The sequence below is a fragment of the Ranitomeya variabilis genome, chromosome 1 (genome assembly GCF_051348905.1).
Source record: "Ranitomeya variabilis isolate aRanVar5 chromosome 1, aRanVar5.hap1, whole genome shotgun sequence".
In the NCBI taxonomy this organism is placed as follows: Eukaryota; Metazoa; Chordata; class Amphibia; order Anura; family Dendrobatidae; genus Ranitomeya; species Ranitomeya variabilis.
The window spans coordinates 912,572,516-912,597,685 of record NC_135232.1 but is presented as its reverse complement, the minus strand read 5'-3'; the positions used below and the strand labels follow the sequence as shown (position 1 = coordinate 912,597,685).

General features: G+C 47.5%; 6 non-coding genes and 66 pseudogenes across 6 annotated transcripts; all 72 read left to right on the top strand.

Annotated features, from left to right (window-relative positions):
- Positions 1-27: 27 nt before the first annotated feature.
- Positions 28-199, top strand: LOC143801362 (U2 spliceosomal RNA; annotated as a pseudogene).
- A 178-nt stretch (positions 200-377) lies between these two features.
- On the top strand, positions 378-551 carry LOC143797025 (U2 spliceosomal RNA; annotated as a pseudogene).
- Positions 552-727: 176 nt separating this feature from the next.
- Positions 728-901, top strand: LOC143795942 (U2 spliceosomal RNA; annotated as a pseudogene).
- Positions 902-1,077: 176 nt separating this feature from the next.
- On the top strand, positions 1,078-1,229 carry LOC143795716 (U2 spliceosomal RNA; annotated as a pseudogene).
- Positions 1,230-1,427: 198 nt separating this feature from the next.
- LOC143795473 (U2 spliceosomal RNA) lies at positions 1,428-1,601 on the top strand (annotated as a pseudogene).
- Positions 1,602-1,777: 176 nt separating this feature from the next.
- Positions 1,778-1,951, top strand: LOC143795471 (U2 spliceosomal RNA; annotated as a pseudogene).
- Positions 1,952-2,127: 176 nt separating this feature from the next.
- On the top strand, positions 2,128-2,301 carry LOC143795789 (U2 spliceosomal RNA; annotated as a pseudogene).
- A 176-nt stretch (positions 2,302-2,477) lies between these two features.
- LOC143794671 (U2 spliceosomal RNA) lies at positions 2,478-2,651 on the top strand (annotated as a pseudogene).
- Positions 2,652-2,827: 176 nt separating this feature from the next.
- LOC143794294 (U2 spliceosomal RNA) lies at positions 2,828-2,999 on the top strand (annotated as a pseudogene).
- A 178-nt stretch (positions 3,000-3,177) lies between these two features.
- On the top strand, positions 3,178-3,351 carry LOC143797024 (U2 spliceosomal RNA; annotated as a pseudogene).
- A 176-nt stretch (positions 3,352-3,527) lies between these two features.
- LOC143795941 (U2 spliceosomal RNA) lies at positions 3,528-3,701 on the top strand (annotated as a pseudogene).
- Positions 3,702-3,877: 176 nt separating this feature from the next.
- On the top strand, positions 3,878-4,029 carry LOC143795715 (U2 spliceosomal RNA; annotated as a pseudogene).
- A 198-nt stretch (positions 4,030-4,227) lies between these two features.
- Positions 4,228-4,401, top strand: LOC143795470 (U2 spliceosomal RNA; annotated as a pseudogene).
- A 176-nt stretch (positions 4,402-4,577) lies between these two features.
- On the top strand, positions 4,578-4,751 carry LOC143795469 (U2 spliceosomal RNA; annotated as a pseudogene).
- Positions 4,752-4,927: 176 nt separating this feature from the next.
- Positions 4,928-5,101, top strand: LOC143795788 (U2 spliceosomal RNA; annotated as a pseudogene).
- A 176-nt stretch (positions 5,102-5,277) lies between these two features.
- On the top strand, positions 5,278-5,451 carry LOC143794669 (U2 spliceosomal RNA; annotated as a pseudogene).
- A 176-nt stretch (positions 5,452-5,627) lies between these two features.
- LOC143795902 (U2 spliceosomal RNA) lies at positions 5,628-5,801 on the top strand (annotated as a pseudogene).
- Positions 5,802-5,977: 176 nt separating this feature from the next.
- On the top strand, positions 5,978-6,129 carry LOC143795737 (U2 spliceosomal RNA; annotated as a pseudogene).
- Positions 6,130-6,327: 198 nt separating this feature from the next.
- Positions 6,328-6,509, top strand: LOC143796158 (U2 spliceosomal RNA). The gene has a single exon (XR_013220443.1). It is a non-coding gene; the product is annotated as a U2 spliceosomal RNA (small nuclear RNA).
- A 168-nt stretch (positions 6,510-6,677) lies between these two features.
- Positions 6,678-6,829, top strand: LOC143795677 (U2 spliceosomal RNA; annotated as a pseudogene).
- Positions 6,830-7,027: 198 nt separating this feature from the next.
- Positions 7,028-7,199, top strand: LOC143801361 (U2 spliceosomal RNA; annotated as a pseudogene).
- Positions 7,200-7,377: 178 nt separating this feature from the next.
- Positions 7,378-7,551, top strand: LOC143797023 (U2 spliceosomal RNA; annotated as a pseudogene).
- A 176-nt stretch (positions 7,552-7,727) lies between these two features.
- Positions 7,728-7,901, top strand: LOC143795940 (U2 spliceosomal RNA; annotated as a pseudogene).
- Positions 7,902-8,077: 176 nt separating this feature from the next.
- LOC143795714 (U2 spliceosomal RNA) lies at positions 8,078-8,229 on the top strand (annotated as a pseudogene).
- A 198-nt stretch (positions 8,230-8,427) lies between these two features.
- On the top strand, positions 8,428-8,601 carry LOC143795468 (U2 spliceosomal RNA; annotated as a pseudogene).
- Positions 8,602-8,777: 176 nt separating this feature from the next.
- Positions 8,778-8,951, top strand: LOC143797135 (U2 spliceosomal RNA; annotated as a pseudogene).
- A 176-nt stretch (positions 8,952-9,127) lies between these two features.
- On the top strand, positions 9,128-9,301 carry LOC143794585 (U2 spliceosomal RNA; annotated as a pseudogene).
- A 176-nt stretch (positions 9,302-9,477) lies between these two features.
- On the top strand, positions 9,478-9,651 carry LOC143795467 (U2 spliceosomal RNA; annotated as a pseudogene).
- Positions 9,652-9,827: 176 nt separating this feature from the next.
- Positions 9,828-10,001, top strand: LOC143795466 (U2 spliceosomal RNA; annotated as a pseudogene).
- Positions 10,002-10,177: 176 nt separating this feature from the next.
- Positions 10,178-10,351, top strand: LOC143795760 (U2 spliceosomal RNA; annotated as a pseudogene).
- Positions 10,352-10,527: 176 nt separating this feature from the next.
- Positions 10,528-10,679, top strand: LOC143795736 (U2 spliceosomal RNA; annotated as a pseudogene).
- Positions 10,680-10,877: 198 nt separating this feature from the next.
- Positions 10,878-11,059, top strand: LOC143794307 (U2 spliceosomal RNA). The gene has a single exon (XR_013220411.1). It is a non-coding gene; the product is annotated as a U2 spliceosomal RNA (small nuclear RNA).
- A 168-nt stretch (positions 11,060-11,227) lies between these two features.
- On the top strand, positions 11,228-11,379 carry LOC143795676 (U2 spliceosomal RNA; annotated as a pseudogene).
- Positions 11,380-11,577: 198 nt separating this feature from the next.
- Positions 11,578-11,751, top strand: LOC143794176 (U2 spliceosomal RNA; annotated as a pseudogene).
- Positions 11,752-11,927: 176 nt separating this feature from the next.
- Positions 11,928-12,101, top strand: LOC143794175 (U2 spliceosomal RNA; annotated as a pseudogene).
- Positions 12,102-12,277: 176 nt separating this feature from the next.
- LOC143797022 (U2 spliceosomal RNA) lies at positions 12,278-12,451 on the top strand (annotated as a pseudogene).
- Positions 12,452-12,627: 176 nt separating this feature from the next.
- LOC143796159 (U2 spliceosomal RNA) lies at positions 12,628-12,801 on the top strand (annotated as a pseudogene).
- A 176-nt stretch (positions 12,802-12,977) lies between these two features.
- On the top strand, positions 12,978-13,129 carry LOC143795692 (U2 spliceosomal RNA; annotated as a pseudogene).
- Positions 13,130-13,327: 198 nt separating this feature from the next.
- On the top strand, positions 13,328-13,501 carry LOC143794091 (U2 spliceosomal RNA; annotated as a pseudogene).
- Positions 13,502-13,677: 176 nt separating this feature from the next.
- Positions 13,678-13,851, top strand: LOC143794685 (U2 spliceosomal RNA; annotated as a pseudogene).
- Positions 13,852-14,027: 176 nt separating this feature from the next.
- On the top strand, positions 14,028-14,179 carry LOC143796029 (U2 spliceosomal RNA; annotated as a pseudogene).
- A 198-nt stretch (positions 14,180-14,377) lies between these two features.
- LOC143794668 (U2 spliceosomal RNA) lies at positions 14,378-14,551 on the top strand (annotated as a pseudogene).
- A 176-nt stretch (positions 14,552-14,727) lies between these two features.
- Positions 14,728-14,901, top strand: LOC143795901 (U2 spliceosomal RNA; annotated as a pseudogene).
- A 176-nt stretch (positions 14,902-15,077) lies between these two features.
- LOC143795735 (U2 spliceosomal RNA) lies at positions 15,078-15,229 on the top strand (annotated as a pseudogene).
- A 198-nt stretch (positions 15,230-15,427) lies between these two features.
- LOC143796255 (U2 spliceosomal RNA) lies at positions 15,428-15,579 on the top strand (annotated as a pseudogene).
- Positions 15,580-15,777: 198 nt separating this feature from the next.
- Positions 15,778-15,968, top strand: LOC143794589 (U2 spliceosomal RNA). The gene has a single exon (XR_013220423.1). It is a non-coding gene; the product is annotated as a U2 spliceosomal RNA (small nuclear RNA).
- Positions 15,969-16,127: 159 nt separating this feature from the next.
- Positions 16,128-16,301, top strand: LOC143794499 (U2 spliceosomal RNA; annotated as a pseudogene).
- A 175-nt stretch (positions 16,302-16,476) lies between these two features.
- Positions 16,477-16,650, top strand: LOC143795465 (U2 spliceosomal RNA; annotated as a pseudogene).
- A 176-nt stretch (positions 16,651-16,826) lies between these two features.
- LOC143794327 (U2 spliceosomal RNA) lies at positions 16,827-16,978 on the top strand (annotated as a pseudogene).
- A 198-nt stretch (positions 16,979-17,176) lies between these two features.
- Positions 17,177-17,362, top strand: LOC143801641 (U2 spliceosomal RNA). The gene has a single exon (XR_013220933.1). It is a non-coding gene; the product is annotated as a U2 spliceosomal RNA (small nuclear RNA).
- A 164-nt stretch (positions 17,363-17,526) lies between these two features.
- LOC143797021 (U2 spliceosomal RNA) lies at positions 17,527-17,700 on the top strand (annotated as a pseudogene).
- Positions 17,701-17,876: 176 nt separating this feature from the next.
- Positions 17,877-18,050, top strand: LOC143796208 (U2 spliceosomal RNA; annotated as a pseudogene).
- A 176-nt stretch (positions 18,051-18,226) lies between these two features.
- On the top strand, positions 18,227-18,378 carry LOC143795713 (U2 spliceosomal RNA; annotated as a pseudogene).
- Positions 18,379-18,576: 198 nt separating this feature from the next.
- On the top strand, positions 18,577-18,750 carry LOC143795464 (U2 spliceosomal RNA; annotated as a pseudogene).
- Positions 18,751-18,926: 176 nt separating this feature from the next.
- LOC143797149 (U2 spliceosomal RNA) lies at positions 18,927-19,100 on the top strand (annotated as a pseudogene).
- Positions 19,101-19,276: 176 nt separating this feature from the next.
- Positions 19,277-19,450, top strand: LOC143794683 (U2 spliceosomal RNA; annotated as a pseudogene).
- Positions 19,451-19,626: 176 nt separating this feature from the next.
- LOC143795786 (U2 spliceosomal RNA) lies at positions 19,627-19,800 on the top strand (annotated as a pseudogene).
- Positions 19,801-19,976: 176 nt separating this feature from the next.
- LOC143794667 (U2 spliceosomal RNA) lies at positions 19,977-20,150 on the top strand (annotated as a pseudogene).
- Positions 20,151-20,326: 176 nt separating this feature from the next.
- On the top strand, positions 20,327-20,500 carry LOC143795900 (U2 spliceosomal RNA; annotated as a pseudogene).
- Positions 20,501-20,676: 176 nt separating this feature from the next.
- LOC143795734 (U2 spliceosomal RNA) lies at positions 20,677-20,828 on the top strand (annotated as a pseudogene).
- A 198-nt stretch (positions 20,829-21,026) lies between these two features.
- On the top strand, positions 21,027-21,178 carry LOC143796254 (U2 spliceosomal RNA; annotated as a pseudogene).
- Positions 21,179-21,376: 198 nt separating this feature from the next.
- On the top strand, positions 21,377-21,567 carry LOC143794588 (U2 spliceosomal RNA). Its single transcript, XR_013220422.1, has one exon. It is a non-coding gene; the product is annotated as a U2 spliceosomal RNA (small nuclear RNA).
- Positions 21,568-21,726: 159 nt separating this feature from the next.
- On the top strand, positions 21,727-21,900 carry LOC143794498 (U2 spliceosomal RNA; annotated as a pseudogene).
- A 175-nt stretch (positions 21,901-22,075) lies between these two features.
- On the top strand, positions 22,076-22,249 carry LOC143795463 (U2 spliceosomal RNA; annotated as a pseudogene).
- A 176-nt stretch (positions 22,250-22,425) lies between these two features.
- LOC143794326 (U2 spliceosomal RNA) lies at positions 22,426-22,577 on the top strand (annotated as a pseudogene).
- Positions 22,578-22,775: 198 nt separating this feature from the next.
- LOC143801640 (U2 spliceosomal RNA) lies at positions 22,776-22,961 on the top strand. Its single transcript, XR_013220932.1, has one exon. It is a non-coding gene; the product is annotated as a U2 spliceosomal RNA (small nuclear RNA).
- A 164-nt stretch (positions 22,962-23,125) lies between these two features.
- Positions 23,126-23,299, top strand: LOC143797019 (U2 spliceosomal RNA; annotated as a pseudogene).
- Positions 23,300-23,475: 176 nt separating this feature from the next.
- LOC143795939 (U2 spliceosomal RNA) lies at positions 23,476-23,649 on the top strand (annotated as a pseudogene).
- Positions 23,650-23,825: 176 nt separating this feature from the next.
- On the top strand, positions 23,826-23,977 carry LOC143795712 (U2 spliceosomal RNA; annotated as a pseudogene).
- Positions 23,978-24,175: 198 nt separating this feature from the next.
- On the top strand, positions 24,176-24,349 carry LOC143795461 (U2 spliceosomal RNA; annotated as a pseudogene).
- Positions 24,350-24,525: 176 nt separating this feature from the next.
- LOC143797273 (U2 spliceosomal RNA) lies at positions 24,526-24,699 on the top strand (annotated as a pseudogene).
- A 176-nt stretch (positions 24,700-24,875) lies between these two features.
- On the top strand, positions 24,876-25,049 carry LOC143797270 (U2 spliceosomal RNA; annotated as a pseudogene).
- Positions 25,050-25,170: the final 121 nt, after the last annotated feature.

The window sequence follows — 25,170 nt, the reverse complement described above, 5'->3', positions numbered from 1 at the left end:
GGCCCAAGTGGCAAACCATTTCTGATCATCTCTTCTCGGCCAAATGGCTCAAGATCAAGTGTAGTGTCTGTTCTTATTAGTTTAATATCTGATACGTCCCCTATTTGGGGACCATATATTAAATGGATTTTTGGAACAGGGAGCTGGAAATGGAGCTTGCTTTGTCACACGCAACCTTCACGGGGATGGAGGGTGTGGTTATGCAGATTCAAAACGCGTTGCGCACAGCTTGAACACATGCACACCGCAGAACTGTCATCGACAGAGCATCCAGAGTTTCTGGAAATGTCTTCCCTGCGGCAATCTTTTGCTAGGTCACCACAGTGGGTGTCGGTTGTAGGCCTTGGTGCGGCCCAAGTGGCAAACCATTTCTGATCATCTCTTATCGGCCAAATGGCTCAAGATCAAGCGTAGTGTCTGTTCTTATTAGTTTAATATCTGATACGTCCCCTATTTGGGGACCATATATTAAATGGATTTTTGGAACAGGGAGCTGGAAATGGAGCTTGCTTTGTCACACGGAACCTTCATGGGGATGGAGGGTGTGGTTATGCAGATTCAAAACGCGTTGCGCACAGCTTGAACACATGCACACCGCAGAACTGTCATCGACAGAGCATCTAGAATTTCTGGAAATGTCTTCCATGCGGCAATCTTTTGCTACGTCTCCACAGTGGGTGTCGGTTGTAGGCCTTGGTGCGGCCCAAGTGGCAAACCATTTCTGATCATCTCTTCTCGGCCAAATGGCTCAAGATCAAGCATAGTGTCTGTTCTTATTAGTTTAATATCTGATACGTCCCCTATTTGGGGACCATATATTAAATGGATTTTTGGAACAGGGAGCTGGAAATGGAGCTTGCTTTGTCGCACGGAACCTTCACGGGGATGGAGGGTGTGATTATGCAGATTCAAAACGCGTTGCGCACAGCTTTAACTCATGCACACCGCAGAACTGTCATCGACAGAGCATCCAGAGTTTCTAGAAATGTATTCCATGCGGCAATCTTTTGCTACGTCTCCACAGTGGGTGTCAGTTGTAGGCCTTGGTGCGGCCCAAGTGGCAAACCATTTCTGATCATCTTTTCTCGGCCAAATGGCTCAAGATCAAGCGTAGTGTCTGTTCTTATTAGTTTAATATCTGATACGTCCCCTATTTGGGGACCATATATTAAATGGATTTTTGGAACAGGAGGCTGGAAATGGAGCTTGCTTTGTCACACGGAACCTTCACGGGGATGGAGGGTGTGGTTAGGCAGATTCAAAACGCGTTGCGCACAGCTTGAACACATGCACACCGCAGAACTGTCATCAACAGAGCATCCAGAGTTTCTGGAAATGTCTTCCCTGTGGCAATCTTTTGCTACGTCTCCACAGTGGGTGTCGGTTGTAGGCCTTGGTGCGGCCCAAGTGGCAAACCATTTCTGATCATCTCTTCTCGGCCAAATGGCTCAAGATCAAGCGTAGTGTCTGTTCTTATTAGTTTAATATCTGATACGTCCCCTATTTGGGGACCATATATTAAATGGATTTTTGGAACAGGGAGCTGGAAATGGAGCTTGCTTTGTCACACGGAACCTTCACGGGGATGGAGGGTGTGGTTATGCAGATTCAAAACGCGTTGCGCACAGCTTGAACACATGCACACCGCAGAACTGTCATCGATAGAGCATCCAGAGTTTCTGGAAATGTCTTCCCTGCGGCAATCTTTTGCTACGTCTCCACAGTGGGTGTCGGTTGTAGGCCTTGGTGCGGCCCAAGTGGCAAACCATTTCTGATCATCTCTTCTCGGCCAAATGGCTCAAGATCAAGCGTAGTGTCTGTTCTTATTAGTTTAATATCTGATACGTCCCCTATTTGGGGACCATATATTAAATGGATTTTTGGAACAGGGAGCTGGAAATGGAGCTTGCTTTGTCACACGGAACCTTCACGGGGATGGAGGGTGTGGTTATGCAGATTCAAAACGCGTTGCGCACAGCTTGAACACATGCACACCGCAGAACTGTCATCGACAGAGCATCCAGAGTTTCTGGAAATGTCTTCCCTGCGGCAATCTTTTGCTACGTCTCCACAGTGGGTGTCGGTTGTAGGCCTTGGTGCGGCCCAAGTGGCAAACCATTTCTGATCATCTCTTCTCGGCCAAATGGCTCAAGATCAAGCGTAGTGTCTGTTCTTATTAGTTTAATAGCTGATACGTCCCCTATTTGGGGACCATATATTAAATGGATTTTTGGAACAGGGAGCTGGAAATGGAGCTTGCTTTGTCACACGGAACCTTCACGGGGATGGAGGGTGTGGTTATGCAGATTCAAAACACGTTGCGCACAGCTTGAACACATGCACACCGCAGAACTGTCATCGACAGAGCATCCAGAGTTTCTGGAAATGTCTTCCCTGCGGCAATCTTTTGCTACATCTCCACAGTGGGTGTCGGTTGTAGGCCTTGGTGCGGCCCAAGTGGCAAACCATTTCTGATCATCTCTTCTCGGCCAAATGGCTCAAGATCAAGCGTAGTGTCTGTTCTTATTAGTTTAATATCTGATACGTCCCCTATTTGGGGACCATATATTAAATGGATTTTTGGAACAGGGAGCTGGAAATGGAGCTTGCTTTGTCACACGGAACCTTCATGGGGATGGAGGGTGTGGTTATGCAGATTCAAAATGCGTTGCGCACAGCTTGAACACATGCACACCGCAGAACTGTCATCGACAAAGCATCCAGAGTTTCTGGAAATGTCTTCCCTGCGGCAATCTTTTGCTACGTCTCCACAGTGGGTGTCGGTTGTAGGCCTTGGTGCGGCCCAAGTGGCAAACCATTTCTGATCATCTCTTCTCGGCCAAATGGCTCAAGATCAAGCGTAGTGTCTGTTCTTATTAGTTTAATATCTGATACGTCCCCTATTTGGGGACCATATATTAAATGGATTTTTGGAACAGGGAGCTGGAAATGGAGCTTGCTTTGTCACACGCAACCTTCACGGGGATGGAGGGTGTGGTTATGCAGATTCAAAACGCGTTGCGCACAGCTTGAACACATGCACACCGCAGAACTGTCATCGACAGAGCATCCAGAGTTTCTGGAAATGTCTTCCCTGCGGCAATCTTTTGCTAGGTCTCCACAGTGGGTGTCGGTTGTAGGCCTTGGTGCGGCCCAAGTGGCAAACCATTTCTGATCATCTCTTATCGGCCAAATGGCTCAAGATCAAGCGTAGTGTCTGTTCTTATTAGTTTAATATCTGATACGTCCCCTATTTGGGGACCATATATTAAATGGATTTTTGGAACAGGGAGCTGGAAATGGAGCTTGCTTTGTCACACGGAACCTTCATGGGGATGGAGGGTGTGGTTATGCAGATTCAAAACGCGTTGCGCACAGCTTGAACACATGCACACCGCAGAACTGTCATCGACAGAGCATCTAGAATTTCTGGAAATGTCTTCCATGCGGCAATCTTTTGCTACGTCTCCACAGTGGGTGTCGGTTGTAGGCCTTGGTGCGGCCCAAGTGGCAAACCATTTCTGATCATCTCTTCTCGGCCAAATGGCTCAAGATCAAGCATAGTGTCTGTTCTTATTAGTTTAATATCTGATACGTCCCCTATTTGGGGACCATATATTAAATGGATTTTTGGAACAGGGAGCTGGAAATGGAGCTTGCTTTGTCGCACGGAACCTTCACGGGGATGGAGGGTGTGATTATGCAGATTCAAAACGCGTTGCGCACAGCTTTAACTCATGCACACCGCAGAACTGTCATCGACAGAGCATCCAGAGTTTCTAGAAATGTATTCCATGCGGCAATCTTTTGCTACGTCTCCACAGTGGGTGTCAGTTGTAGGCCTTGGTGCGGCCCAAGTGGCAAACCATTTCTGATCATCTTTTCTCGGCCAAATGGCTCAAGATCAAGCGTAGTGTCTGTTCTTATTAGTTTAATATCTGATACGTCCCCTATTTGGGGACCATATATTAAATGGATTTTTGGAACAGGAGGCTGGAAATGGAGCTTGCTTTGTCACACGGAACCTTCACGGGGATGGAGGGTGTGGTTAGGCAGATTCAAAACGCGTTGCGCACAGCTTGAACACATGCACACCGCAGAACTGTCATCAACAGAGCATCCAGAGTTTCTGGAAATGTCTTCCCTGTGGCAATCTTTTGCTACGTCTCCACAGTGGGTGTCGGTTGTAGGCCTTGGTGCGGCCCAAGTGGCAAACCATTTCTGATCATCTCTTCTCGGCCAAATGGCTCAAGATCAAGCGTAGTGTCTGTTCTTATTAGTTTAATATCTGATACGTCCCCTATTTGGGGACCATATATTAAATGGATTTTTGGAACAGGGAGCTGGAAATGGAGCTTGCTTTGTCACACGGAACCTTCACGGGGATGGAGGGTGTGGTTATGCAGATTCAAAACGCGTTGCGCACAGCTTGAACACATGCACACCGCAGAACTGTCATCGATAGAGCATCCAGAGTTTCTGGAAATGTCTTCCCTGCGGCAATCTTTTGCTACGTCTCCACAGTGGGTGTCGGTTGTAGGCCTTGGTGCGGCCCAAGTGGCAAACCATTTCTGATCATCTCTTCTCGGCCAAATGGCTCAAGATCAAGCGTAGTGTCTGTTCTTATTAGTTTAATATCTGATACGTCCCCTATTTGGGGACCATATATTAAATGGATTTTTGGAACAGGGAGCTGGAAATGGAGCTTGCTTTGTCACACGGAACCTTCACGGGGATGGAGGGTGTGGTTATGCAGATTCAAAACGCGTTGCGCACAGCTTGAACACATGCACACCGCAGAACTGTCATCGACAGAGCATCCAGAGTTTCTGGAAATGTCTTCCCTGCGGCAATCTTTTGCTACGTCTCCACAGTGGGTGTCGGTTGTAGGCCTTGGTGCGGCCCAAGTGGCAAACCATTTCTGATCATCTCTTCTCGGCCAAATGGCTCAAGATCAAGCGTAGTGTCTGTTCTTATTAGTTTAATAGCTGATACGTCCCCTATTTGGGGACCATATATTAAATGGATTTTTGGAACAGGGAGCTGGAAATGGAGCTTGCTTTGTCACACGGAACCTTCACGGGGATGGAGGGTGTGGTTATGCAGATTCAAAACACGTTGCGCACAGCTTGAACACATGCACACCGCAGAACTGTCATCGACAGAGCATCCAGAGTTTCTGGAAATGTCTTCCCTGCGGCAATCTTTTGCTACATCTCCACAGTGGGTGTCGGTTGTAGGCCTTGGTGCGGCCCAAGTGGCAAACCATTTCTGATCATCTCTTCTCGGCCAAATGGCTCAAGATCAAGCGTAGTGTCTGTTCTTATTAGTTTAATATCTGATACGTCCCCTATTTGGGGACCATATATTAAATGGATTTTTGGAACAGGGAGCTGGAAATGGAGCTTGCTTTGTCACACGGAACCTTCATGGGGATGGAGGGTGTGGTTATGCAGATTCAAAATGCGTTGCGCACAGCTTGAACACATGCACACCGCAGAACTGTCATCGACAGAGCATCCAGAGTTTCTGGAAATGTCTTCCCTGCGGCAATCTTTTGCTACGTCTCCACAGTGGGTGTCGGATGTAGGCCTTGGTGCGGCCCAAGTGGCAAACCATTTCTGATCATCTCTTCTCGGCCAAATGGCTCAAGATCAAATGTAGTGTCTGTTCTTATTAGTTTAATATCTGATACGTCCCCTATTTGGGGACCATATATTAACTGGATTTTTGGAACAGGGAGCTGGAAATGGAGCTTGCTTTGTCACGCGGAACCTTCACGGGGATGGAGGGTGTGGTTATGCAGATTCAAAACGCGTTGCGCACAGCTTGAACACATGCACACCGCAGAACTGTCATCGATAGAGCATCCAGAGTTTCTGGAAATGTCTTCCCTGCGGCAATCTTTTGCTACGTCTCCACAGTTGGTGTCGGTTGTAGGCCTTGGTGCGGCCCAAGTGGCAAACCATTTCTGATCATCTCTTCTCGGCCAAATGGCTCAAGATCAAGCGTAGTGTCTGTTCTTATTAGTTTAATATCTGATACGTCCCCTATTCGGGGACCATATATTAAATGGATTTTTGGAACAGGGAGCTGGAAATGGAGCTTGCTTTGTCACACAGAACCTTTACGGGGATGGAGGGTGTGGTTATGCAGATTCAAAATGCGTTGCGCACAGCTTGAACACATGCACACCGTAGAACTGTCATCGACAGAGCATCCAGAGTTTCTGGAAATGTCTTCCCTGCGGCAATCTTTTGCTACGTCTCCACAGTGGGTGTCGGTTGTAGGCCTTGGTGCGGCCCAAGTGGCAAACCATTTCTGATCATCTCTTCTCGGCCAAATGGCTCAAGATCAAGCGTAGTGTCTGTTCTTTTTAGTTTAATATCTGATACGTCCCCTATTTGGGGACCATATATTAAATGGATTTTTGGAACAGGGAGCTGGAAATGGAGCTTGCTTTGTCACACGTAACCTTCACGAGGATGGAGGGTGTGGTTATGCAGATTCAAAACGCGTTGCGCACAGCTTGAACACATGCACACCGCAGAACTGTCATCGACAGAGCATCCAGAGTTTCTGGAAATGTCTTCCCTGCGGCAATCTTTTGCTACAACTCCACAGTGGGTGTCGGTTGTAGGCCTTGGTGCGGCCCAAGTGGCAAACCATTTCTGATCATCTCTTCTCGGCCAAATGGCTCAAGATCAAGCGTAGTGTCTGTTCTTATTAGTTTAATATCTGATACGTCCCCTATTTGGGGACCATATATTAAATGGATTTTTGGAACAGGGAGCTGGAAATGGAGCTTGCTTTGTCACACGGAACCTTCACGGGGATGGAAGGTGTGGTTATGCAGATTCAAAACGCGTTGCGCACAGCTTGAACACATGCACACCGCAGAACTGTCATCGACAGAGCATCCAGAGTTTCTGGAAATGTCTTCCCTGCGGCAATCTTTTGCTACGTCTCCACAGTGGGTGTCGGTTGTAGGCCTTGGTGCGGCCCAAGTGGCAAACCATTTCTGATCATCTCTTCTCGGCCAAATGGCTCAAGATCAAGTGTAGTGTCTGTTCTTATTAGTTTAATATCTGATACGTCCCCTATTTGGGGACCATATATTAAATGGATTTTTGGAACAGGGAGCTGGAAATGGAGCTTGCTTTGTCACACGCAACCTTCACGGGGATGGAGGGTGTGGTTATGCAGATTCAAAACGCGTTGCGCACAGCTTGAACACATGCACACCGCAGAACTGTCATCGACAGAGCATCCAGAGTTTCTGGAAATGTCTTCCCTGCGGCAATCTTTTGCTAGGTCTCCACAGTGGGTGTCGGTTGTAGGCCTTGGTGCGGCCCAAGTGGCAAACCATTTCTGATCATCTCTTATCGGCCAAATGGCTCAAGATCAAGCGTAGTGTCTGTTCTTATTAGTTTAATATCTGATACGTCCCCTATTTGGGGACCATATATTAAATGGATTTTTGGAACAGGGAGCTGGAAATGGAGCTTGCTTTGTCACACGGAACCTTCATGGGGATGGAGGGTGTGGTTATGCAGATTCAAAACGCGTTGCGCACAGCTTGAACACATGCACACCGCAGAACTGTCATCGACAGAGCATCTAGAATTTCTGGAAATGTCTTCCATGCGGCAATCTTTTGCTACGTCTCCACAGTGGGTGTCGGTTGTAGGCCTTGGTGCGGCCCAAGTGGCAAACCATTTCTGATCATCTCTTCTCGGCCAAATGGCTCAAGATCAAGCATAGTGTCTGTTCTTATTAGTTTAATATCTGATACGTCCCCTATTTGGGGACCATATATTAAATGGATTTTTGGAACAGGGAGCTGGAAATGGAGCTTGCTTTGTCGCACGGAACCTTCACGGGGATGGAGGGTGTGATTATGCAGATTCAAAACGCGTTGCGCACAGCTTTAACTCATGCACACCGCAGAACTGTCATCGACAGAGCATCCAGAGTTTCTAGAAATGTATTCCATGCGGCAATCTTTTGCTACGTCTCCACAGTGGGTGTCAGTTGTAGGCCTTGGTGCGGCCCAAGTGGCAAACCATTTCTGATCATCTTTTCTCGGCCAAATGGCTCAAGATCAAGCGTAGTGTCTGTTCTTATTAGTTTAATATCTGATACGTCCCCTATTTGGGGACCATATATTAAATGGATTTTTGGAACAGGAGGCTGGAAATGGAGCTTGCTTTGTCACACGGAACCTTCACGGGGATGGAGGGTGTGGTTAGGCAGATTCAAAACGCGTTGCGCACAGCTTGAACACATGCACACCGCAGAACTGTCATCAACAGAGCATCCAGAGTTTCTGGAAATGTCTTCCCTGTGGCAATCTTTTGCTACGTCTCCACAGTGGGTGTCGGTTGTAGGCCTTGGTGCGGCCCAAGTGGCAAACCATTTCTGATAATCTCTTCTCGGCCAAATGGCTCAAGATCAAGCGTAGTGTCTGTTCTTATTAGTTTAATATCTGATACGTCCCCTATTTGGGGACCATATATTAAATGGATTTTTGGAACAGGGAGCTGGAAATGGAGCTTGCTTTGTCACACGGAACCTTCACGGGGATGGAGGGTGTGGTTATGCAGATTCAAAACGCGTTGCGCACAGCTTGAACACATGCACACCGCAGAACTGTCATCGATAGAGCATCCAGAGTTTCTGGAAAAGTCTTCCCTGCGGCAATCTTTTGCTACATCTCCACAGTGGGTGTCGGTTGTAGGCCTTGGTGCGGCCCAAGTGGCAAACCATTTCTGATCATCTCTTATCGGCCAAATGGCTCAAGATCAAGCGTAGTGTCTGTTCTTATTAGTTTAATATCTGATACGTCCCCTATTTGGGGACCATATATTAAATGGATTTTTGGAACAGGGAGCTGGAAATGGAGCTTGCTTTGTCACACGGAACCTTCACGGGGATGGAGGGTGTGGTTATGCAGATTCAAAACGCGTTGCGCACAGCTTGAACACATGCACACCACAGAACAGTCATCGACAGAGCATCCAGAGTTTCTGGAAATGTCTTCCATGCGGCAATCTTTTGCTATGTCTCCACAGTGGGTGTCGGTTGTAGGCCTTGGTGCGGCCCAAGTGGCAAACCATTTCTGATCATCTCTTCTCGGCCAATTGGCTCAAGATCAAGCATAGTGTCTGTTCTTATTAGTTTAATATCTGATACGTCCCCTATTTGGGGACCATATATTAAATGGATTTTTGGAACAGGGAGCTGGAAATGGAGCTTGCTTTGTCGCACGGAACCTTCACGGGGATGGAGGGTGTGGTTATGCAGATTCAAAACGCGTTGCGCACAGCTTGAACTCATGCACACCGCAGAACTGTCATCGACAGAGCATCCAGAGTTTCTGGAAATGTCTTCCATGCGGCAATCTTTTGTTACGTCTCCACAGTGGGTGTCGGTTGTAGGCCTTGGTGCGGCCCAAGTTGCAAACCATTTCTGATCATCTCTTCTCGGCCAAATGGCTCAAGATCAAGCGTAGTGTCTGTTCTTATTAGTTTAATATCTGATACGTCCCCTATTTGGGGACCATATATTAAATGGATTTTTGGAACAGGGAGCTGGAAATGGAGCTTGCTTTGTCACACGGAACCTTCACGGGGATGGAGGGTGTGGTTATGCAGATTCAAAACGCGTTGCGCACAGCTTGAACACATGCACACCGCAGAACTGTCATCGACAGAGCATCCAGAGTTTCTGGAAATGTCTTCCCTGCGGCAATCTTTTGCTACGTCTCCACAGTGGGTGTCGGTTGTAGGCCTTGGTGCGGCCCAAGTGGCAAACCATTTCTGATCATCTCTTCTCGGCCAAATGGCTCAAGATCAAGCGTAGTGTCTGTTCTTATTAGTTTAATATCTGATACGTCCCCTATTTGGGGACCATATATTAAATGGATTTTTGGAACAGGGAGCTGGAAATGGAGCTTGCTTTGTCACACGGAACCTTCACGGGGATGGAGGGTGTGGTTATGCAGATTCAAAACGCGTTGCGCACAGCTTGAACACATGCACACCGCAGAACTGTCATCGACAGAGCATCCAGAGTTTCTGGAAATGTCTTCCCTGCGGCAATCTTTTGCTACATCTCCACAGTGGGTGTCGGTTGTAGGCCTTGGTGCGGCCCAAGTGGCAAACCATTTCTGATCATCTCTTCTCGGCCAAATGGCTCAAGATCAAGCGTAGTGTCTGTTCTTATTAGTTTAATATCTGATACGTCCCCTATTTGGGGACCATATATTAACTGGATTTTTGGAACAGGGAGCTGGAAATGGAGCTTGCTTTGTCACGCGGAACCTTCACGGGGATGGAGGGTGTGGTTATGCAGATTCAAAACGCGTTGCGCACAGCTTGAACACATGCACACCGCAGAACTGTCATCGATAGAGCATCCAGAGTTTCTGGAAATGTCTTCCCTGCGGCAATCTTTTGCTACGTCTCCACAGTTGGTGTCGGTTGTAGGCCTTGGTGCGGCCCAAGTGGCAAACCATTTCTGATCATCTCTTCTCGGCCAAATGGCTCAAGATCAAGCGTAGTGTCTGTTCTTATTAGTTTAATATCTGATACGTCCCCTATTCGGGGACCATATATTAAATGGATTTTTGGAACAGGGAGCTGGAAATGGAGCTTGCTTTGTCACACAGAACCTTTACGGGGATGGAGGGTGTGGTTATGCAGATTCAAAATGCGTTGCGCACAGCTTGAACACATGCACACCGTAGAACTGTCATCGACAGAGCATCCAGAGTTTCTGGAAATGTCTTCCCTGCGGCAATCTTTTGCTACGTCTCCACAGTGGGTGTCGGTTGTAGGCCTTGGTGCGGCCCAAGTGGCAAACCATTTCTGATCATCTCTTCTCGGCCAAATGGCTCAAGATCAAGCGTAGTGTCTGTTCTTATTAGTTTAATATCTGATACGTCCCCTATTTGGGGACCATATATTAAATGGATTTTTGGAACAGGGAGCTGGAAATGGAGCTTGCTTTGTCACACGTAACCTTCACGAGGATGGAGGGTGTGGTTATGCAGATTCAAAACGCGTTGCGCACAGCTTGAACACATGCACACCGCAGAACTGTCATCGACAGAGCATCCAGAGTTTCTGGAAATGTCTTCCCTGCGGCAATCTTTTGCTACAACTCCACAGTGGGTGTCGGTTGTAGGCCTTGGTGCGGCCCAAGTGGCAAACCATTTCTGATCATCTCTTCTCGGCCAAATGGCTCAAGATCAAGCGTAGTGTCTGTTCTTATTAGTTTAATATCTGATACGTCCCCTATTTGGGGACCATATATTAAATGGATTTTTGGAACAGGGAGCTGGAAATGGAGCTTGCTTTGTCACACGGAACCTTCACGGGGATGGAAGGTGTGGTTATGCAGATTCAAAACGCGTTGCGCACAGCTTGAACACATGCACACCGCAGAACTGTCATCGACAGAGCATCCAGAGTTTCTGGAAATGTCTTCCCTGCGGCAATCTTTTGCTACGTCTCCACAGTGGGTGTCGGTTGTAGGCCTTGGTGCGGCCCAAGTGGCAAACCATTTCTGATCATCTCTTCTCGGCCAAATGGCTCAAGATCAAGTGTAGTGTCTGTTCTTATTAGTTTAATATCTGATACGTCCCCTATTTGGGGACCATATATTAAATGGATTTTTGGAACAGGGAGCTGGAAATGGAGCTTGCTTTGTCACACGGAACCTTCACGGGGATGGAGGGTGTGGTTATGCAGATTCAAAACGCGTTGCGCACAGCTTGAACACATGCACACCGCAGAACTGTCATCGACAGAGCATCCAGAGTTTCTGGAAATGTCTTCCCTGCGGCAATCTTTTGCTACGTCTCCACAGTGGGTGTCGGTTGTAGGCCTTGGTGCGGCCCAAGTGGCAAACCATTTCTGATCATCTCTTCTCGGCCAAATGGCTCAAGATCAAGTGTAGTGTCTGTTCTTATTAGTTTAATATCTGATACGTCCCCTATTTGGGGACCATATATTAAATGGATTTTTGGAACAGGGAGCTGGAAATGGAGCTTGCTTTGTCACACGGAACCTTCACGGGGATGGAGGGTGTGGTTATGCAGATTCAAAACGCGTTGCGCACAGCTTGAACACATGCACACCGCAGAACTGTCATCGACAGAGCATCCAGAGTTTCTGGAAATGTCTTCCCTGCGGCAATCTTTTGCTAGGTCTCCACAGTGGGTGTCGGTTGTAGGCCTTGGTGCGGCCCAAGTGGCAAACCATTTCTGATCATCTCTTATCGGCCAAATGGCTCAAGATCAAGCGTAGTGTCTGTTCTTATTAGTTTAATATCTGATACGTCCCCTATTTGGGGACCATATATTAAATGGATTTTTGGAACAGGGAGCTGGAAATGGAGCTTGCTTTGTCACACGGAACCTTCATGGGGATGGAGGGTGTGGTTATGCAGATTCAAAACGCGTTGCGCACAGCTTGAACACATGCACACCGCAGAACTGTCATCGACAGAGCATCTAGAATTTCTGGAAATGTCTTCCATGCGGCAATCTTTTGCTACATCTCCACAGTGGGTGTCGGTTGTAGGCCTTGGTGCGGCCCAAGTGGCAAACCATTTCTGATCATCTCTTCTCGGCCAAATGGCTCAAGATCAAGCATAGTGTCTGTTCTTATTAGTTTAATATCTGATACGTCCCCTATATGGGGACCATATATTAAATGGATTTTTGGAACAGGGAGCTGGAAATGGAGCTTGCTTTGTCGCACGGAACCTTCACGGGGATGGAGGGTGTGATTATGCAGATTCAAAACGCGTTGCGCACAGCTTTAACTCATGCACACCGCAGAACTGTCATCGACAGAGCATCCAGAGTTTCTAGAAATGTATTCCATGCGGCAATCTTTTGCTACGTCTCCACAGTGGGTGTCAGTTGTAGGCCTTGGTGCGGCCCAAGTGGCAAACCATTTCTGATCATCTTTTCTCGGCCAAATGGCTCAAGATCAAGCGTAGTGTCTGTTCTTATTAGTTTAATATCTGATACGTCCCCTATTTGGGGACCATATATTAAATGGATTTTTGGAACAGGAGGCTGGAAATGGAGCTTGCTTTGTCACACGGAACCTTCACGGGGATGGAGGGTGTGGTTATGCAGATTCAAAACGCGTTGCGCACAGCTTGAACACATGCACACCGCAGAACTGTCATCGACAGAGCATCCAGAGTTTCTGGAAATGTCTTCCCTGCGGCAATCTTTTGCTAGGTCTCCACAGTGGGTGTCGGTTGTAGGCCTTGGTGCGGCCCAAGTGGCAAACCATTTCTGATCATCTCTTCTCGGCCAATTGGCTCAAGATCAAGCGTAGTGTCTGTTCTTATTAGTTTAATATCTGATACGTCCCCTATTTGGGGACCATATATTAAATGGATTTTTGGAACAGGGAGCTGGAAATGGAGCTTGCTTTGTCGCACGGAACCTTCACGGGGATGGAGGGTGTGGTTATGCAGATTCAAAACGCGTTGCGCACAGCTTGAACTCATGCACACCGCAGAACTGTCATCGACAGAGCATCCAGAGTTTCTGGAAATGTCTTCCATGCGGCAATCTTTTGTTACGTCTCCACAGTGGGTGTCGGTTGTAGGCCTTGGTGCGGCCCAAGTTGCAAACCATTTCTGATCATCTCTTCTCGGCCAAATGGCTCAAGATCAAGCGTAGTGTCTGTTCTTATTAGTTTAATATCTGATACGTCCCCTATTTGGGGACCATATATTAAATGGATTTTTGGAACAGGGAGCTGGAAATGGAGCTTGCTTTGTCACACGGAACCTTCATGGGGATGGAGGGTGTGGTTATGCAGATTCAAAACGCGTTGCGCACAGCTTGAACACATGCACACCGCAGAACTGTCATCGACAGAGCATCCAGAGTTTCTGGAAATGTCTTCCCTGCGGCAATCTTTTGCTACGTCTCCACAGTGGGTGTCGGTTGTAGGCCTTGGTGCGGCCCAAGTGGCAAACCATTTCTGATCATCTCTTCTCGGCCAAATGGCTCAAGATCAAGCGTAGTGTCTGTTCTTATTAGTTTAATAGCTGATACGTCCCCTATTTGGGGACCATATATTAAATGGATTTTTGGAACAGGGAGCTGGAAATGGAGCTTGCTTTGTCACATGGAACCTTCACGGGGATGGAGGGTGTGGTTATGCAGATTCAAAACGCGTTGCGCACAGCTTGAACACATGCACACCGCAGAACTGTCATCGACAGAGCATCCAGAGTTTCTGGAAATGTCTTCCCTGCGGCAATCTTTTGCTACATCTCCACAGTGGGTGTCGGTTGTAGGCCTTGGTGCGGCCCAAGTGGCAAACCATTTCTGATCATCTCTTCTCGGCCAAATGGCTCAAGATCAAGCGTAGTGTCTGTTCTTATTAGTTTAATATCTGATACGTCCCCTATTTGGGGACCATATATTAAATGGATTTTTGGAACAGGGAGCTGGAAATGGAGCTTGCTTTGTCACACGGAACCTTCATGGGGATGGAGGGTGTGGTTATGCAGATTCAAAATGCGTTGCGCACAGCTTGAACACATGCACACCGCAGAACTGTCATCGACAGAGCATCCAGAGTTTCTGGAAATGTCTTCCCTGCGGCAATCTTTTGCTACGTCTCCACAGTGGGTGTCGGATGTAGGCCTTGGTGCGGCCCAAGTGGCAAACCATTTCTGATCATCTCTTCTCGGCCAAATGGCTCAAGATCAAATGTAGTGTCTGTTCTTATTAGTTTAATATCTGATACGTCCCCTATTTGGGGACCATATATTAACTGGATTTTTGGAACAGGGAGCTGGAAATGGAGCTTGCTTTGTCACGCGGAACCTTCACGGGGATGGAGGGTGTGGTTATGCAGATTCAAAACGCGTTGCGCACAGCTTGAACACATGCACACCGCAGAACTGTCATCGATAGAGCATCCAGAGTTTCTGGAAATGTCTTCCCTGCGGCAATCTTTTGCTACGTCTCCACAGTTGGTGTCGGTTGTAGGCCTTGGTGCGGCCCAAGTGGCAAACCATTTCTGATCATCTCTTCTCGGCCAAATGGCTCAAGATCAAGCGTAGTGTCTGTTCTTATTAGTTTAATATCTGATACGTCCCCTATTCGGGGACCATATATTAAATGGATTTTTGGAACAGGGAGCTGGAAATGGAGCTTGCTTTGTCACACAGAACCTTTACGGGGATGGAGGGTGTGGTTATGCAGATTCAAAATGCGTTGCGCACAGCTTGAACACATGCACACCGTAGAACTGTCATCGACAGAGCATCCAGAGTTTCTGGAAATGTCTTCCCTGCGGCAATCTTTTGCTACGTCTCCACAGTGGGTGTCGGTTGTAGGCCTTGGTGCGGCCCAAGTGGCAAACCATTTCTGATCATCTCTTCTCGGCCAAATGGCTCAAGATCAAGCGTAGTGTCTGTTCTTATTAGTTTAATATCTGATACGTCCCTTATTCGGGGACCATATATTAAATGGATTTTTGGAACAGGGAGCTGGAAATGGAGCTTGCTTTGTCACACAGAACCTTTACGGGGATGGAGGGTGTGGTTATGCAGATTCAAAATGCGTTGCGCACAGCTTGAACACATGCACACCGTAGAACTGTCATCGACAGAGCATCCAGAGTTTCTGGAAATGTCTTCCCTGCGGCAATCTTTTGCTACGTCTCCACAGTGGGTGTCGGTTGTAGGCCTTGGTGCGGCCCAAGTGGCAAACCATTTCTGATCATCTCTTCTCGGCCAAATGGCTCAAGATCAAGCGTAGTGTCTGTTCTTATTAGTTTAATATCTGATACGTCCCCTATTTGGGGACCATATATTAAATGGATTTTTGGAACAGGGAGCTGGAAATGGAGCTTGCTTTGTCACACGGAATCTTCACTGGGATGGAGGGTGTGGTTATGCAGATTCAAAACGCGTTGCGCACAGCTTGAACACATGCACACCGCAGAACTGTCATCGACAGAGCATCCAGAGTTTCTGGAAATGTCTTCCCTGCGGCAATCTTTTGCTACGTCTCCACAGTGGGTGTCGGTTGTAGGCCTTGGTGCGGCCCAAGTGGTAAAACATTTCTGATCATCTCTTCTCGGCCAAATGGCTCAAGATCAAGCGTAGTGTCTGTTCTTATTAGTTTAATATCTGATACGTCCCCTATTTGGGGACCATATATTAAATTGATTTTTGGAACAGGGAGCTGGAAATGGAGCTTGCTTTGTCACACGGAACCTTCACGGGGATGGAGGGTGTGGTTATGCAGATTCAAAACGCGTTGCGCACAGCTTGAACACATGCACACCGCAGAACTGTCATCGACAGAGCATCCAGAGTTTCTGGAAATGTCTTCCCTGCGGCAATCTTTTGCTACGTCTCCACAGTGGGTGTCGGTTGTAGGCCTTGGTGCGGCCCAATGGCAAACCATTTCTGATCATCTCTTCTCGGCCAAATGGCTCAAGATCAAGCGTAGTGTCTGTTCTTATTAGTTTAATATCTGATACGTCCCCTATTTGGGGACCATATATTAAATGGATTTTTGGAACAGGGAGCTGGAAATGGAGCTTGCTTTGTCACACGGAACCTTCACGGGGATGGAGGGTGTGGTTATGCAGATTCAAAACGCGTTGCGCACAGCTTGAACACATGCACACCACAGAACAGTCATCGACAGAGCATCCAGAGTTTCTGGAAATGTCTTCCATGCGGCAATCTTTTGCTATGTCTCCACAGTGGGTGTCGGTTGTAGGCCTTGGTGCGGCCCAAGTGGCAAACCATTTCTGATCATCTCTTCTCGGCCAATTGGCTCAAGATCAAGCGTAGTGTCTGTTCTTATTAGTTTAATATCTGATACGTCCCCTATTTGGGGACCATATATTAAATGGATTTTTGGAACAGGGAGCTGGAAATGGAGCTTGCTTTGTCACACGGAACCTTCACGGGGATGGAAGGTGTGGTTATGCAGATTCAAAACGCGTTGCGCACAGCTTGAACACATGCACACCGCAGAACTGTCATCGACAGAGCATCCAGAGTTTCTGGAAATGTCTTCCCTGCGGCAATCTTTTGCTACGTCTCCACAGTGGGTGTCGGTTGTAGGCCTTGGTGCGGCCCAAGTGGCAAACCATTTCTGATCATCTCTTCTCGGCCAAATGGCTCAAGATCAAGTGTAGTGTCTGTTCTTATTAGTTTAATATCTGATACGTCCCCTATTTGGGGACCATATATTAAATGGATTTTTGGAACAGGCAGCTGGAAATGGAGCTTGCTTTGTCACACGGAACCTTCACGGGGATGGAGGGTGTGGTTATGCAGATTCAAAACGCGTTGCGCACAGCTTGAACACATGCACACCGCAGAACTGTCATCGACAGAGCATCCAGAGTTTCTGGAAATGTCTTCCCTGCGGCAATCTTTTGCTAGGTCTCCACAGTGGGTGTCGGTTGTAGGCCTTGGTGCGGCCCAAGTGGCAAACCATTTCTGATCATCTCTTATCGGCCAAATGGCTCAAGATCAAGCGTAGTGTCTGTTCTTATTAGTTTAATATCTGATACGTCCCCTATTTGGGGACCATATATTAAATGGATTTTTGGAACAGGGAGCTGGAAATGGAGCTTGCTTTGTCACACGGAACCTTCATGGGGATGGAGGGTGTGGTTATGCAGATTCAAAACGCGTTGCGCACAGCTTGAACACATGCACACCGCAGAACTGTCATCGACAGAGCATCTAGAATTTCTGGAAATGTCTTCCATGCGGCAATCTTTTGCTACGTCTCCACAGTGGGTGTCGGTTGTAGGCCTTGGTGCGGCCCAAGTGGCAAACCATTTCTGATCATCTCTTCTCAGCCAAATGGCTCAAGATCAAGCATAGTGTCTGTTCTTATTAGTTTAATATCTGATACGTCCCCTATTTGGGGACCATATATTAAATGGATTTTTGGAACAGGGAGCTGGAAATGGAGCTTGCTTTGTCGCACGGAACCTTCACGGGGATGGAGGGTGTGATTATGCAGATTCAAAACGCGTTGCGCACAGCTTTAACTCATGCACACCGCAGAACTGTCATCGACAGAGCATCCAGAGTTTCTAGAAATGTATTCCATGCGGCAATCTTTTGCTACGTCTCCACAGTGGGTGTCAGTTGTAGGCCTTGGTGCGGCCCAAGTGGCAAACCATTTCTGATCATCTTTTCTCGGCCAAATGGCTCAAGATCAAGCGTAGTGTCTGTTCTTATTAGTTTAATATCTGATACGTCCCCTATTTGGGGACCATATATTAAATGGATTTTTGGAACAGGAGGCTGGAAATGGAGCTTGCTTTGTCACACGGAACCTTCACGGGGATGGAGGGTGTGGTTAGGCAGATTCAAAACGCGTTGCGCACAGCTTGAACACATGCACACCGCAGAACTGTCATCAACAGAGCATCCAGAGTTTCTGGAAATGTCTTCCCTGTGGCAATCTTTTGCTACGTCTCCACAGTGGGTGTCGGTTGTAGGCCTTGGTGCGGCCCAAGTGGCAAACCATTTCTGATCATCTCTTCTCGGCCAAATGGCTCAAGATCAAGCGTAGTGTCTGTTCTTATTAGTTTAATATCTGATACGTCCCCTATTTGGGGACCATATATTAAATGGATTTTTGGAACAGGGAGCTGGAAATGGAGCTTGCTTTGTCACACGGAACCTTCACGGGGATGGAGGGTGTGGTTATGCAGATTCAAAACGCGTTGCGCACAGCTTGAACACATGCACACCGCAGAACTGTCATCGATAGAGCATCCAGAGTTTCTGGAAAAGTCTTCCCTGCGGCAATCTTTTGCTACATCTCCACAGTGGGTGTCGGTTGTAGGCCTTGGTGCGGCCCAAGTGGCAAACCATTTCTGATCATCTCTTATCGGCCAAATGGCTCAAGATCAAGCGTAGTGTCTGTTCTTATTAGTTTAATTTCTGATACGTCCCCTATTTGGGGACCATATATTAAATGGATTTTTGGAACAGGGAGCTGGAAATGGAGCTTGCTTTGTCGCACAGAACCTTCACGGGGATGGAGGGTGTGGTTATGCAGATTCAAAACGCGTTGCGCACAGCTTGAACTCATGCACACCGCAGAACTGTCATCGACAGAGCATCCAGAGTTTCTGGAAATGTCTTCCATGCGGCAATCTTTTGTTACGTCTCCACAGTGGGTGTCGGTTGTAGGCCTTGGTGCGGCCCAAGTTGCAAACCATTTCTGATCATCTCTTCTCGGCCAAATGGCTCAAGATCAAGCGTAGTGTCTGTTCTTATTAGTTTAATATCTGATACGTCCCCTATTTGGGGACCATATATTAAATGGATTTTTGGAACAGGGAGCTGGAAATGGAGCTTGCTTTGTCACACGGAACCTTCATGGGGATGGAGGGTGTGGTTATGCAGATTCAAAACGCGTTGCGCACAGCTTGAACACATGCACACCGCAGAACTGTCATCGACAGAGCATCCAGAGTTTCTGGAAATGTCTTCCCTGCGGCAATCTTTTGCTACGTCTCCACAGTGGGTGTCGGTTGTAGGCCTTGGTGCGGCCCAAGTGGCAAACCATTTCTGATCATCTCTTCTCGGCCAAATGGCTCAAGATCAAGCGTAGTGTCTGTTCTTATTAGTTTAATAGCTGATACGTCCCCTATTTGGGGACCATATATTAAATGGATTTTTGGAACAGGGAGCTGGAAATGGAGCTTGCTTTGTCACACGGAACCTTCACGGGGATGGAGGGTGTGGTTATGCAGATTCAAAACGCGTTGCGCACAGCTTGAACACATGCACACCGCAGAACTGTCATCGACAGAGCATCCAGAGTTTCTGGAAATGTCTTCCCTGCGGCAATCTTTTGCTACATCTCCACAGTGGGTGTCGGTTGTAGGCCTTGGTGCGGCCCAAGTGGCAAACCATTTCTGATCATCTCTTCTCGGCCAAATGGCTCAAGATCAAGCGTAGTGTCTGTTCTTATTAGTTTAATATCTGATACGTCCCCTATTTGGGGACCATATATTAAATGGATTTTTGGAACAGGGAGCTGGAAATGGAGCTTGCTTTGTCACACGGAACCTTCATGGGGATGGAGGGTGTGGTTATGCAGATTCAAAATGCGTTGCGCACAGCTTGAACACATGCACACCGCAGAACTGTCATCGACAGAGCATCCAGAGTTTCTGGAAATGTCTTCCCTGCGGCAATCTTTTGCTACGTCTCCACAGTGGGTGTCGGATGTAGGCCTTGGTGCGGCCCAAGTGGCAAACCATTTCTGATCATCTCTTCTCGGCCAAATGGCTCAAGATCAAATGTAGTGTCTGTTCTTATTAGTTTAATATCTGATACGTCCCCTATTTGGGGACCATATATTAACTGGATTTTTGGAACAGGGAGCTGGAAATGGAGCTTGCTTTGTCACGCGGAACCTTCACGGGGATGGAGGGTGTGGTTATGCAGATTCAAAACGCGTTGCGCACAGCTTGAACACATGCACACCGCAGAACTGTCATCGATAGAGCATCCAGAGTTTCTGGAAATGTCTTCCCTGCGGCAATCTTTTGCTACGTCTCCACAGTTGGTGTCGGTTGTAGGCCTTGGTGCGGCCCAAGTGGCAAACCATTTCTGATCATCTCTTCTCGGCCAAATGGCTCAAGATCAAGCGTAGTGTCTGTTCTTATTAGTTTAATATCTGATACGTCCCCTATTCGGGGACCATATATTAAATGGATTTTTGGAACAGGGAGCTGGAAATGGAGCTTGCTTTGTCACACAGAACCTTTACGGGGATGGAGGGTGTGGTTATGCAGATTCAAAATGCGTTGCGCACAGCTTGAACACATGCACACCGTAGAACTGTCATCGACAGAGCATCCAGAGTTTCTGGAAATGTCTTCCCTGCGGCAATCTTTTGCTACGTCTCCACAGTGGGTGTCGGTTGTAGGCCTTGGTGCGGCCCAAGTGGCAAACCATTTCTGATCATCTCTTCTCGGCCAAATGGCTCAAGATCAAGCGTAGTGTCTGTTCTTATTAGTTTAATATCTGATACGTCCCTTATTCGGGGACCATATATTAAATGGATTTTTGGAACAGGGAGCTGGAAATGGAGCTTGCTTTGTCACACAGAACCTTTACGGGGATGGAGGGTGTGGTTATGCAGATTCAAAATGCGTTGCGCACAGCTTGAACACATGCACACCGTAGAACTGTCATCGACAGAGCATCCAGAGTTTCTGGAAATGTCTTCCCTGCGGCAATCTTTTGCTACGTCTCCACAGTGGGTGTCGGTTGTAGGCCTTGGTGCGGCCCAAGTGGCAAACCATTTCTGATCATCTCTTCTCGGCCAAATGGCTCAAGATCAAGCGTAGTGTCTGTTCTTATTAGTTTAATATCTGATACGTCCCCTATTTGGGGACCATATATTAAATGGATTTTTGGAACAGGGAGCTGGAAATGGAGCTTGCTTTGTCACACGGAATCTTCACTGGGATGGAGGGTGTGGTTATGCAGATTCAAAACGCGTTGCGCACAGCTTGAACACATGCACACCGCAGAACTGTCATCGACAGAGCATCCAGAGTTTCTGGAAATGTCTTCCCTGCGGCAATCTTTTGCTACGTCTCCACAGTGGGTGTCGGTTGTAGGCCTTGGTGCGGCCCAAGTGGTAAAACATTTCTGATCATCTCTTCTCGGCCAAATGGCTCAAGATCAAGCGTAGTGTCTGTTCTTATTAGTTTAATATCTGATACGTCCCCTATTTGGGGACCATATATTAAATTGATTTTTGGAACAGGGAGCTGGAAATGGAGCTTGCTTTGTCACACGGAACCTTCACGGGGATGGAGGGTGTGGTTATGCAGATTCAAAACGCGTTGCGCACAGCTTGAACACATGCACACCGCAGAACTGTCATCGACAGAGCATCCAGAGTTTCTGGAAATGTCTTCCCTGCGGCAATCTTTTGCTACGTCTCCACAGTGGGTGTCGGTTGTAGGCCTTGGTGCGGCCCAATGGCAAACCATTTCTGATCATCTCTTCTCGGCCAAATGGCTCAAGATCAAGCGTAGTGTCTGTTCTTATTAGTTTAATATCTGATACGTCCCCTATTTGGGGACCATATATTAAATGGATTTTTGGAACAGGGAGCTGGAAATGGAGCTTGCTTTGTCACACGGAACCTTCACGGGGATGGAGGGTGTGGTTATGCAGATTCAAAACGCGTTGCGCACAGCTTGAACACATGCACACCACAGAACAGTCATCGACAGAGCATCCAGAGTTTCTGGAAATGTCTTCCATGCGGCAATCTTTTGCTATGTCTCCACAGTGGGTGTCGGTTGTAGGCCTTGGTGCGGCCCAAGTGGCAAACCATTTCTGATCATCTCTTCTCGGCCAATTGGCTCAAGATCAAGCGTAGTGTCTGTTCTTATTAGTTTAATATCTGATACGTCCCCTATTTGGGGACCATATATTAAATGGATTTTTGGAACAGGGAGCTGGAAATGGAGCTTGCTTTGTCACACGGAACCTTCACGGGGATGGAAGGTGTGGTTATGCAGATTCAAAACGCGTTGCGCACAGCTTGAACACATGCACACCGCAGAACTGTCATCGACAGAGCATCCAGAGTTTCTGGAAATGTCTTCCCTGCGGCAATCTTTTGCTACGTCTCCACAGTGGGTGTCGGTTGTAGGCCTTGGTGCGGCCCAAGTGGCAAACCATTTCTGATCATCTCTTCTCGGCCAAATGGCTCAAGATCAAGTGTAGTGTCTGTTCTTATTAGTTTAATATCTGATACGTCCCCTATTTGGGGACCATATATTAAATGGATTTTTGGAACAGGCAGCTGGAAATGGAGCTTGCTTTGTCACACGGAACCTTCACGGGGATGGAGGGTGTGGTTATGCAGATTCAAAACGCGTTGCGCACAGCTTGAACACATGCACACCGCAGAACTGTCATCGACAGAGCATCCAGAGTTTCTGGAAATGTCTTCCCTGCGGCAATCTTTTGCTAGGTCTCCACAGTGGGTGTCGGTTGTAGGCCTTGGTGCGGCCCAAGTGGCAAACCATTTCTGATCATCTCTTATCGGCCAAATGGCTCAAGATCAAGCGTAGTGTCTGTTCTTATTAGTTTAATATCTGATACGTCCCCTATTTGGGGACCATATATTAAATGGATTTTTGGAACAGGGAGCTGGAAATGGAGCTTGCTTTGTCACACGGAACCTTCATGGGGATGGAGGGTGTGGTTATGCAGATTCAAAACGCGTTGCGCACAGCTTGAACACATGCACACCGCAGAACTGTCATCGACAGAGCATCTAGAATTTCTGGAAATGTCTTCCATGCGGCAATCTTTTGCTACGTCTCCACAGTGGGTGTCGGTTGTAGGCCTTGGTGCGGCCCAAGTGGCAAACCATTTCTGATCATCTCTTCTCGGCCAAATGGCTCAAGATCAAGCATAGTGTCTGTTCTTATTAGTTTAATATCTGATACGTCCCCTATTTGGGGACCATATATTAAATGGATTTTTGGAACAGGGAGCTGGAAATGGAGCTTGCTTTGTCGCACGGAACCTTCACGGGGATGGAGGGTGTGATTATGCAGATTCAAAACGCGTTGCGCACAGCTTTAACTCATGCACACCGCAGAACTGTCATCGACAGAGCATCCAGAGTTTCTAGAAATGTATTCCATGCGGCAATCTTTTGCTACGTCTCCACAGTGGGTGTCAGTTGTAGGCCTTGGTGCGGCCCAAGTGGCAAACCATTTCTGATCATCTTTTCTCGGCCAAATGGCTCAAGATCAAGCGTAGTGTCTGTTCTTATTAGTTTAATATCTGATACGTCCCCTATTTGGGGACCATATATTAAATGGATTTTTGGAACAGGAGGCTGGAAATGGAGCTTGCTTTGTCACACGGAACCTTCACGGGGATGGAGGGTGTGGTTAGGCAGATTCAAAACGCGTTGCGCACAGCTTGAACACATGCACACCGCAGAACTGTCATCAACAGAGCATCCAGAGTTTCTGGAAATGTCTTCCCTGTGGCAATCTTTTGCTACGTCTCCACAGTGGGTGTCGGTTGTAGGCCTTGGTGCGGCCCAAGTGGCAAACCATTTCTGATCATCTCTTCTCGGCCAAATGGCTCAAGATCAAGCGTAGTGTCTGTTCTTATTAGTTTAATATCTGATACGTCCCCTATTTGGGGACCATATATTAAATGGATTTTTGGAACAGGGAGCTGGAAATGGAGCTTGCTTTGTCACACGGAACCTTCACGGGGATGGAGGGTGTGGTTATGCAGATTCAAAACGCGTTGCGCACAGCTTGAACACATGCACACCGCAGAACTGTCATCGATAGAGCATCCAGAGTTTCTGGAAAAGTCTTCCCTGCGGCAATCTTTTGCTACATCTCCACAGTGGGTGTCGGTTGTAGGCCTTGGTGCGGCCCAAGTGGCAAACCATTTCTGATCATCTCTTATCGGCCAAATGGCTCAAGATCAAGCGTAGTGTCTGTTCTTATTAGTTTAATTTCTGATACGTCCCCTATTTGGGGACCATATATTAAATGGATTTTTGGAACAGGGAGCTGGAAATGGAGCTTGCTTTGTCACACGGAACCTTCACGGGGATGGAGGGTGTGGTTATGCAGATTCAAAACGCGTTGCGCACAGCTTGAACACATGCACACCGCAGAACTGTCATCGATAGAGCATCCAGAGTTTCTGGAAAAGTCTTCCCTGCGGCAATCTTTTGCTACATCTCCACAGTGGGTGTCGGTTGTAGGCCTTGGTGCGGCCCAAGTGGCAAAACATTTCTGATCATCTCTTATCGGCCAAATGGCTCAAGATCAAGCGTAGTGTCTGTTCTTATTAGTTTAATTTCTGATACGTCCCCTATTTGGGGACCATATATTAAATGGATTTTTGGAACAGGGAGCTGGAAATGGAGCTTGCTTTGTCACACGGAACCTTCACGGGGATGGAGGGTGTGGTTATGCAGATTCAAAACGCGTTGCGCACAGCTTGAACACATGCACACCGCAGAACTGTCATCGACAGAGCATCTAGAATTTCTGGAAATGTCTTCCATGCGGCAATCTTTTGCTACGTCTCCAC